This window comes from Epinephelus moara, chromosome 18 (assembly GCF_006386435.1).
Source record: "Epinephelus moara isolate mb chromosome 18, YSFRI_EMoa_1.0, whole genome shotgun sequence".
NCBI classification, from domain to species: Eukaryota; Metazoa; Chordata; class Actinopteri; order Perciformes; family Serranidae; genus Epinephelus; species Epinephelus moara.
Genome location: NC_065523.1, coordinates 3,535,737 through 3,544,943, shown reverse-complemented (window position 1 = coordinate 3,544,943; position 9,207 = coordinate 3,535,737). Strand labels below are relative to the sequence as shown.

General features: G+C 40.5%; 1 long non-coding RNA gene across 1 annotated transcript; it reads left to right on the top strand.

The window, feature by feature from the left end:
• The first annotated feature begins 1,851 nt into the window (after positions 1-1,851).
• Positions 1,852-8,905, top strand: LOC126406137 (uncharacterized). The gene is made up of 3 exons (XR_007571652.1): positions 1,852-2,259; positions 8,101-8,175; positions 8,421-8,905. It is a non-coding gene; the product is annotated as an uncharacterized LOC126406137 (long non-coding RNA).
• The last annotated feature ends 302 nt before the right edge of the window (positions 8,906-9,207 follow it).

Here is a 9,207-nt window from a genome sequence, read left to right as displayed (position 1 = left end):
TTTTCACCGGTTCTGATATGCGTGCCAATTTTGGTGAGTTTTTGAGCATGTTTAGGGGGTCAAATTCCAGTTCAAAGAGGCGGCGGGAGAAAGAATAAAGAATAAACGCAACAAAAACAATAGGGTCCTCGCCTGTGAGCAGTCCTCTGCCTTCGGGCTCGGTCCCTAATAATGATAATAATAATAATAATAAACGCACCAAAAACAAGAGGGACTTCGTCCTTCGGCCGAGGTCCCTAATTAGATGGGGTTATCTATATCAGGGGCNAATAGGGTCCTCGCCTGTGAGCAGTCCTCTGCCTTCGGGCTCGGTCCCTAATAATGATAATAATAATAATAATAAACGCACCAAAAACAAGAGGGACTTCGTCCTTCGGCCGAGGTCCCTAATTAGATGGGGTTATCTATATCAGGGGCATATATATTTAATTGGGTAAGGGAAAAGTGGTGAATTTCTCCAATTACTATGATGTAGCGACCTTCTTCATCAGCAAGTGTTTTTTTTTTTTTTGTAAGAAGGGCATGCCCTTTCTCAGTAGAATGGCTGCACCTCTCGCTTTGGATGAAAAGGTCCGAGTGATATACTTTCCATATCCATTTTGCTCTTAACCTACCATGTGAGCTATTGTTCAAATGAGTCTCCTGCAGGAACATAATGTCCGAGGCCAGTGACTTAAGGTGTGTCAAAACCTTCCCTCTCTTGACCGGGTTATTTATTCCATGTACATTCCAGCTGGAAAATTTGAAACTTTTCACCTCTGTTATATTGTTATTTACACTATCATGCATCAGAAATATCCGACCAGTATGGTGTCCCCAGCACCACAACTGTCAATGCCGAGAACAGGGCATGTTTAGTGAACAATAACACAAACCATCAAGAATCGTTTCTGCCAAAGAGCTAAATGGATAAAGAAAATAATCTGACCTCATATAAAAACGTTGGTCTTGGTCTCACTCCCTCTTGACTTTAGCTCTTTGTTTACTTTCCTTGCTCCTGTTTCTCTTCTTGTGTACTGCGCTGAACTGCCAATCAGAGTAATTTAATTCACAGACGTGCTCTGCTCTGCCGATGCCAATTTATCACGCTGAATTGGTGGAAAAGGGCCAACTAGCGCTGATGAGCGCCAAATGCTACAGGACATACAGCACTGACAAGGGGGGCAAATGCTCACCAATGGCCCAAAACTGACCAACGGCCAACTGTCAGCTTGGTGTGTCAAGGCCTTTATGGTCTGCACTGGGAATCTAAACACTGACATATATGGCCACAAACTACAATTGCATTATAACACAGCAAATCAATCAATAGTACCTGAAGCTGCCCTTTTTGCCATAAAATTTAAAAATAAAAAAACTTTACACATTTTGTAGACTGAAGGAAAATAAACAATTCAAAAATGAGAACCGGTTCAGGAATATGCTGTATATAAAAATATACCTACTGCTGCCTAGAAAACAGCATCTATCAATGTAAAATAATAAATATAAACAGATAGCATGTGCAGCTACATCAAAAGGGTTAACTGTCTGGGTCCTGGAGAGTGACAAGTGTGCGCATTTGTGTGTGTGTGTGTGTGTGTGTGTGTGTGTGTGTTTTGGGGGGTTGTCAATGAGTGCAGTACCATAATGTCAGTCAGCCTTAGAGTGTGAACATGTTGAAGGCAGCAGCGAGGGAGGAGGAGGAGATTGCGAAGGAGGGCAAAGCCACAGAGGAGTGGAGGAGGGGTGTCTGGTAGACAGAGTGAGTGAGAAAGGGAGAGAGAGCAGGGGAGGGGGGAGGAGAATAGTGTGCACAATATTCATTCAAACTGACAGAGGCTGTGTGTGTCCTGGTTTGCACTTCCCACTGCTCCTCGGTCTCTTTCGACCTCACTCTTCTCTCTCTCTCTCTCTCTCTCTCTCTCTCTCTCTCTCTCTCTCTCTCTCTCTCTCCCTCCACTCTCTTTTTCACCAGACAGTCTGCAGTTTACAGCAGCAGGAAGAAGACACCGGAGAGGCACCAGAGAGGAAAAAAAGAAAGGGAAAGAGTGTGATAAATGGCAGACAAGGAGGAGGGGGAAGAAAAAACAAGGACAAGGAAGGAAGAGTGGGGATTTGGGGAAGAGTACATGAGTGAAAGATGGGTACAGAGGATGAAAGAGACAGTGGTGGCTCGTTTTTTTTCAATGGGAGGGGTAAATAAGGAGGTGTAGAGACAGAGGGATGCAGAGAAAAGAAGGATGAAGACACTACTGCTCCTGCAGAAGAGGATGGTGGGTAAGTGAGTTTACACCTTTATTTTTCTATATTTTTTCCATGTTGATTGTTGTGCATGCAGCAGGGGTCTGAGCCCAGAGCAGCCCTAACATCTACTTTCCATTGTCACCCTGTGGGAGAGGCGGCTTACTGGCAGACATGAATGCGATGTGACAGTGTGTCAGTGGATGTTTGCCGACACTGATGTACATGCATGATGCAATGCCAAGCAGGAACGCCCAGAGAAGCAGGAAACTAGTGCAGAGTTGAGCATATAAGTGTATGTAGTAAAGGACACTAAGGTTGCATGCTAACATAGCAATGAGTACATTCACACAGTAGAGATTTTCATTCATGACTTCTCGTGTGATTGGCTGTCTGTGGGTGTGACGGATGTGCATGCTTTGTACAAGTGTACATTTGTTTTTTATGGAGTATATTTGATAGATATGCATGTTGCATGTGCTGTGTGTGTGTGTGTGTGTGTGTGTGTGTGTGTGTGTGTGTGTGTGTGCGTGTATGTGTGTGTGTGTCCTGCTGGAAATGAATTAGATTTAACTATTGATCCAGTCTGGGAAAGGTAGTAAGATGCAGACATTGGTCACACACCCAGCAGCAAAGGGGGGGGCATCACCATTCTCATTACCTCTGACATTACACACACACATACACACACACACTCAAGCCAGCAGTTTCCTCAGTAATGGTGTGTATGGTAGTGCCTCCCTTGAACTCATTCACCAGGGGTCATGGGTTCAAGTCCCAAGTGGGGGAGGGGGGGGGGGCACAAGTGAGTAGGAGAGTGAGTGAAGGAGAAGGGGAGGAGGGATGGAGGGAAAGAGGAAGGAGGACCGCCCCCCACCCCAACATCCACCGCATGTCTCTGTGTCTCCCTTTACCCTCCTCCTTTTATTTACCTCACAATCCAGCCTGCACAATCTGTCTTCTCATTCAGACACACACACACACACACACACACACACACACACACACACACACACACAGGAAGTGGTGTGAATTCAATGATGCGACCTTGACATAATACTCAACACTGTGTGTGTGTTTGTGTGTGTGTGTGTGTGTGTGTAAGAGATGCATGCATGTGTGGCATGTCCTACTATGTTTGGTGTGTTTGCGGAGGTCAGTGGTGTTAAATGTTTATTTGGGCTTCTAGGCTGTGGTCCATGGCCGTTAAGACATGACTGTCTGTGTGGCTGTTGTTAGCATTTCTACCTGTCTAGATTTGTGTATGTGGGTGTCCAAGCATATGTACCAGGACAAATATCCATGTTAACGCCCCATAAATTAGAGTTCAGCCGTACAGGTACATGTCCAGTTTGAGGAGAAGATTGTGTGTGCATGTGTTGTCATCACCATGTCAATGCAATGTAGTTATGTTAACAGCCACAGTCTGAGTGGAGCTGAATACAAACAGCCAAACAGGCACACACGAGCATACACACACACATGTGGTAGTGTAGGGCAAATGTGTCAGATTTTATTCCAGCAGCAGCTGGGAATATTTTTAGCTTTTCTCCATGTACCCTTTAGCAAGACACCCAACCACCTGCCTGCACAAATTAATGTTAGCTGCTGAATTCAAACTGTTCAGCGGTTCATACACTTCCACTAATAAAAATAAAAATGCAGAGAAAATGGACATCTGATTATGTTGCAGATTTTTCTTCATTTGTTTTCCTAATGGCAAATTCTAACGTTTTTAAACCAAAATGCTTTGCCACTGTGAATAGGAGTATGTTGAATGCAAATAATTAAGTAACATGCAAAGTACAAAATTTAATTACAATTAAACTATAGACCTATCTGTGCAGGCACACACACACACACACACACACACACACACACACACACACACACACACACACACACGCACTCTCACTCTGCATATCCCCTGAAAGCAGCTTTCTGAGAGGGATCCTTTCACTTGCATGGGGAGTGAATTGAAAACACGATGTTTTGCATGCATGCATATTTGCCACTGCACATGAGCATGAAAACACACACTCAGACAGACAGACAGACAGACAGACAGACAGACAGACACACACACACACACACACACAGAGCCTCTCTTTCATAGGAAACAAGAGTGGCCAACCTTTGACCTTTACCATTCAGCCTGTCTGGAAAGTATCGATCAACGCTCCTCTCACCCAGACAACAACCCCCCCACCCGTCACCCTTAGCCAGCAATCCACCCTTCTTATTCTCTCCTCCCACCCTTGACTCGCCTCCCTCCACCTCTCACTCCCCCTTGTCTATCATCACAGCTATGCTATGAGCTTAGCAGCATTTATACTTATATAGGCTAACTCAGCTGCCTCAAACACAGATTGAATACACTGGTAAAACAACACTTAATATAAGGAAATGCTGGAGGAAATATGTCATTTCTGGCATTTGTGTCAGATTAATGATTCTTTTACTATAAGCACATGAATGAATATCAGTGTTTTAGTTTGAAAGACACCACAAGAATTCATTTTTTTTTTACCCTATTCCTTCAGGATGAAACTCACCAAGTTTAAAACTTTTTTTAAAATTGTGTTTTTGATTTCATAAAAGTGCTCAAATATGCCAACAATAAGAGCATGTGTGTGAAGTCAGATAATCATTTATTATAATAATATACGTACATAGGGTAAAGGGGGTAAGATTAGCCAATTTTTACTTATGTTGTCCTCTTGGCAAGGAAAAATAAGACAGAAGAACAATCTACCCTTATTTCAAGATGTCTCCTATCAATTGAAATTATAATAATGCTTCTAAAACAAAGAGCCCTAAATAATATGACTTCAACGTGCTCCTGTGGCTCAGCTTGCCCCAAGTTTGGGACAAGATGATCTGAGTTAGCAAGTTAAGTAAGGTAGTAAGGTAAGTTGAGCCATAGACTTTTAGTCTATAATTAGGGTCCGGGCAGCCTAAGCTGCCAGGACCCTATTGTTTTGCTGCATGTTCTTCTTCTTCTTCTTCCGAGGAAATCCTACTTCCCATGCAAGGAAAATCACCAAACTTTGCACAAAGGTCCAGTCCCATGCCAGATTGCCTCAGCTGCAAAAACAGGCCAATAGTCCTGATGGTGGCGCTACAGCAAGCCTCTAAAGTTCAAAATTTTGAAAATTCACAACAAATCAACCATATGTGCTACAGATTTGCAACTTTCACCAAAATGTAGCCCCAATACTGAAGAAACTTTTGTACATTTAAACCTATTGCAAATTATGAAGTCCATCACTCTGTTTTTTTCAAAAACTGTAAAACTTATTAAACCTATCTCCTCCCACAATTTTTGCTCAATTGACACCAAACTTGCTACAGAGCATCTTCAGACTGTCCTACACAAACGATCCACACAGATTTTTGATTTATCGAAAATTGAGCCTACAGTGCATCAAAATGTTTGACTGTAAACGGTATTGTAAACATATACTTGCAAATTCTTGCTAAATACATTTTCAATGTTCATTAAAAAAAAGACAAAATTTTGGAGTCATGGTAGATGATGTTTGGAAAATATCAGAATTTTATCTCAAAAACTGAATTTTTTACAGCATTTTGAATTTCGCTCTCATGCGAACAATTGGAGTCAATGCAAAAATGGCATTTTTAAACATCAGTTTTTCACTTATGGAGCCAATAAATCATTGTTAAAAACAAATTACCAACATCTCCATGCTGTCTAGATGCAATTTGTGTATTTTCGGATTTTTGTCTTAATAACTGAATTTTTGACAGCCGTTTGAAATCTGCCTTTACACACTAACAGCTGCTGTCTTGCACACAGGTGACTGGCTTAGTCAATTTGTGAAGCTACATGTGACATTTCTGTTTGCCAATTAGCTCAGTGAGATAGAGGATGGTTCTTGGTGTTGAAGATTGTGAGTTCAAGCCTCAGCTCGTGCAACATTTCCATATGAGAAATCTACCCAAACTTTTCATAAAGGTCCAGTCCCATGCCAGATGTCCTCAACTGGAAACACAAGACAATAGTCCTGATGGTGGCGCTACAGCAAGCCTCTAAATTTCAAAACTTTGAAAATTCATAACAAATCAACCATATGTGCTACAGCTTTGGAACTTTCACTTTGAAATTTGCTTTTCCATGGCATGGATGGCTACTGTCTGGCACCCTGATGCTTGGCTTAGTCAATTTGTGAAGCCACACATGAACTGTCACTTGCCAATTAGCTCAGTGAGATAGAAGACGGACCTCAGTCTCAGAAGTTGTGAGTTCAAGCCTCAGCTAAGGCAGAACGGACATTCTAATGTGAAAGTCCTATGTTCAGGCATCATGCTATGTGGATTAGAGACTACTAAGGTTAAAATAATTATGATCCAGGCAGTTTCGCGGAGAGACAAATACTCTTTATCAACACTTTTCCCTGTTATCCCTTGTCTCTTTTCCCTGTTTATTTGGCTTAGCTATCAGTCAATATGCAGAGTCTATCCAATAGCTACTTTTACATTTTAAAAAATGTTTTCATCTTTGTCACCATGGATAATGTTTAGCTTTAAGCTAGATCAGGCCAGTTTGTTCATAATTGCTAGCAGTTAATGTTATTCTTACTTTCTTGTTCTTGAGTTTTTTCTTTCCTTTGTATATTATGAGTCTGATCACTTCAGCCACTCATCCACAATTTGAAGGGCATGCCATAATTATATGATGTAACTTCTATGTTGTGATATGCTTTGTTTTAGTGTGTGTGTTGCTCAGAATTGCCTAATTTTGCCTAAAATTGCCCGGCCCTGACCATTGCTGCGCAGCAGCTATAATTTAATAATACATTTTCCTTTTCCAAATAGTCATATTTTTTCTTAAAGCTAACTTAAACAACATAAAACCAACTGAATAATGTTAAATCTTTCAGTGTTTGCCATTGATGAAACTATTTTTGAAAATTCTTTTAAGAGAAGGTAGTCATCCAGATTATACAGACAGCCAATTTAGATTTGAGGAGTAAAAATAAAAATTGTAACAAAATGATGTAAAATGATGAAGAAAGAGTTCAAATCTGCTAGCATCTAGTCACAAGTAATAAAACACATAATTGCTTCGCAGAAAAAACTAAAAATAAAATAAATAAAAAAGGATAAAAAAATAGAATTCACAGTTGTTGGGGACAGCAGTGTTTCTTTCTGACATTTCTAATGGCAGCTTTACTTGCATAGAAACAAGGCAGCCTTTTGGATGTGGTGTGTAAAGCTCCCTCTCCACAGCATCTCCTCTGTGTAGACCCTTTCCCTCTGTTCCACTGTACCTCACTGTTTTTACTTCTTGTACCTCATTTTTGAAAGATACCTCTGCAAGATTGACCTGTCAATACTTTTGTCCTTTGCTACTGACATGATTCTCCAGTCTTGACATCAATGGCTACTCTCTCCGTCTCTACAAGTGATGTTGAGTCCAAACGGGTTCTTCTTGTGTAGGTTCTTGGTATAATAGCTTTTCTATAACGTTAAACATATGATTAATCCAAGTGGTTCTGTGATACAATATTGAAAAAACATTTTATACTTCAGCTGTATTTACCTTTGGTGCCTTATGGTAGGTTAAGCTGGAGCACTGGCTGAATTTACCCTACAGCATTTGGCTCAATTTGCCCCATAGCCGCCAATGCCCAGTTTGGTAATTCTTGGCTAATCTTAGGTTAAATTATTCACATGGTTTTATACAATGACAAATCACCAACATGTTTAATACACATTTATAGACCTGGATAAATTTGCTTTGACATAACAGTCATTATACCTGACATGCTGACAATTTACTTCAGCAAGCAAAAAAGTTTTTATGTGTAAATAGGTACTCATAACAATCCCATGTGCTTCTTTCCGTCACAGCCAGATAGACATGATGGGTGCTTCCTGAACTGATGGTCACATGACAACAAATGTGCACAGTTGTCTAAAGAGGGGGTTGGTCAACTTATGTCACTTACCATCACATGTAATATGATAATAATATACACTATTATTTAGATGCAATGTACTGCTAATAAAGTGTATTTAATGGCAATATCAGTCATTATGTATTTTTGTGTTTCTTTCCAAGTGTTCTGGCATATGTTGAGCAATAATTGAACAATGTTCATATTGTTTATTGGAAGGATTTTCTACCAGTAGTTACCAAATAACTGTCCTTTTTTTGGCACTTCTTTCAGCTGCAACAATATGTGGAGCCCTGTGTTGTCATGATTTCACATGGTTAGTCCAGGTAAGTCCCTCTAACATATAGTCACATAATGTATTGTTAAACAAAAGGACATACAGTGGTAGAGGAAAAAACTAAAACTTACTGTCTAATTACCAGTTGAGACAAACATACACCATCACATTCAAAATCATGCACAGAGAAAACCCAGGATCCTCAACCCAGTCATTGCAGTAAGGCTTTCCAGCACTACATGTCCCCACAATCCACAGCACTGCTTGTACAGTATGCATTTTTAACTGTGTAGTTCTGCGTAGTTTTTATTACATTTATACAGATACCTGAAGTATAGCATGATTATGCACTGTAGGGACATATTTATAAAATGATGCACACAACAGTTTTTATTTCTGATACCTTCCATTGTCGACCAAGCCCTGCAAAGTACCTGCAAAAAAGAATGATACTGGCAAATTTGACCAATCCCCACCCGTTTCCAAGAGAATTCTATTTAGAACCACTATAACAAAATTCATTGTTGAGTTCAAAACCTCACTGATGAGATGGGAGTAATTGCATTAAACAAAAGGGAAAATTACAATGCATTTTTTGAAAGTTGCTGCAAATGTCAGTATCATCTACTTCATAATGAAAGAAATGCTAGTTTTAGTAGGTTTGCTGTCCACTACATCACTGGCTAAAATATGTGCATGCACCTGCAGAGCTCTTGTCTCTTCTTGTTCAGCATCCCCCTGGGTCCACCCTGTCATGGCTGTCCACTCCTTGTAGCACTGGAA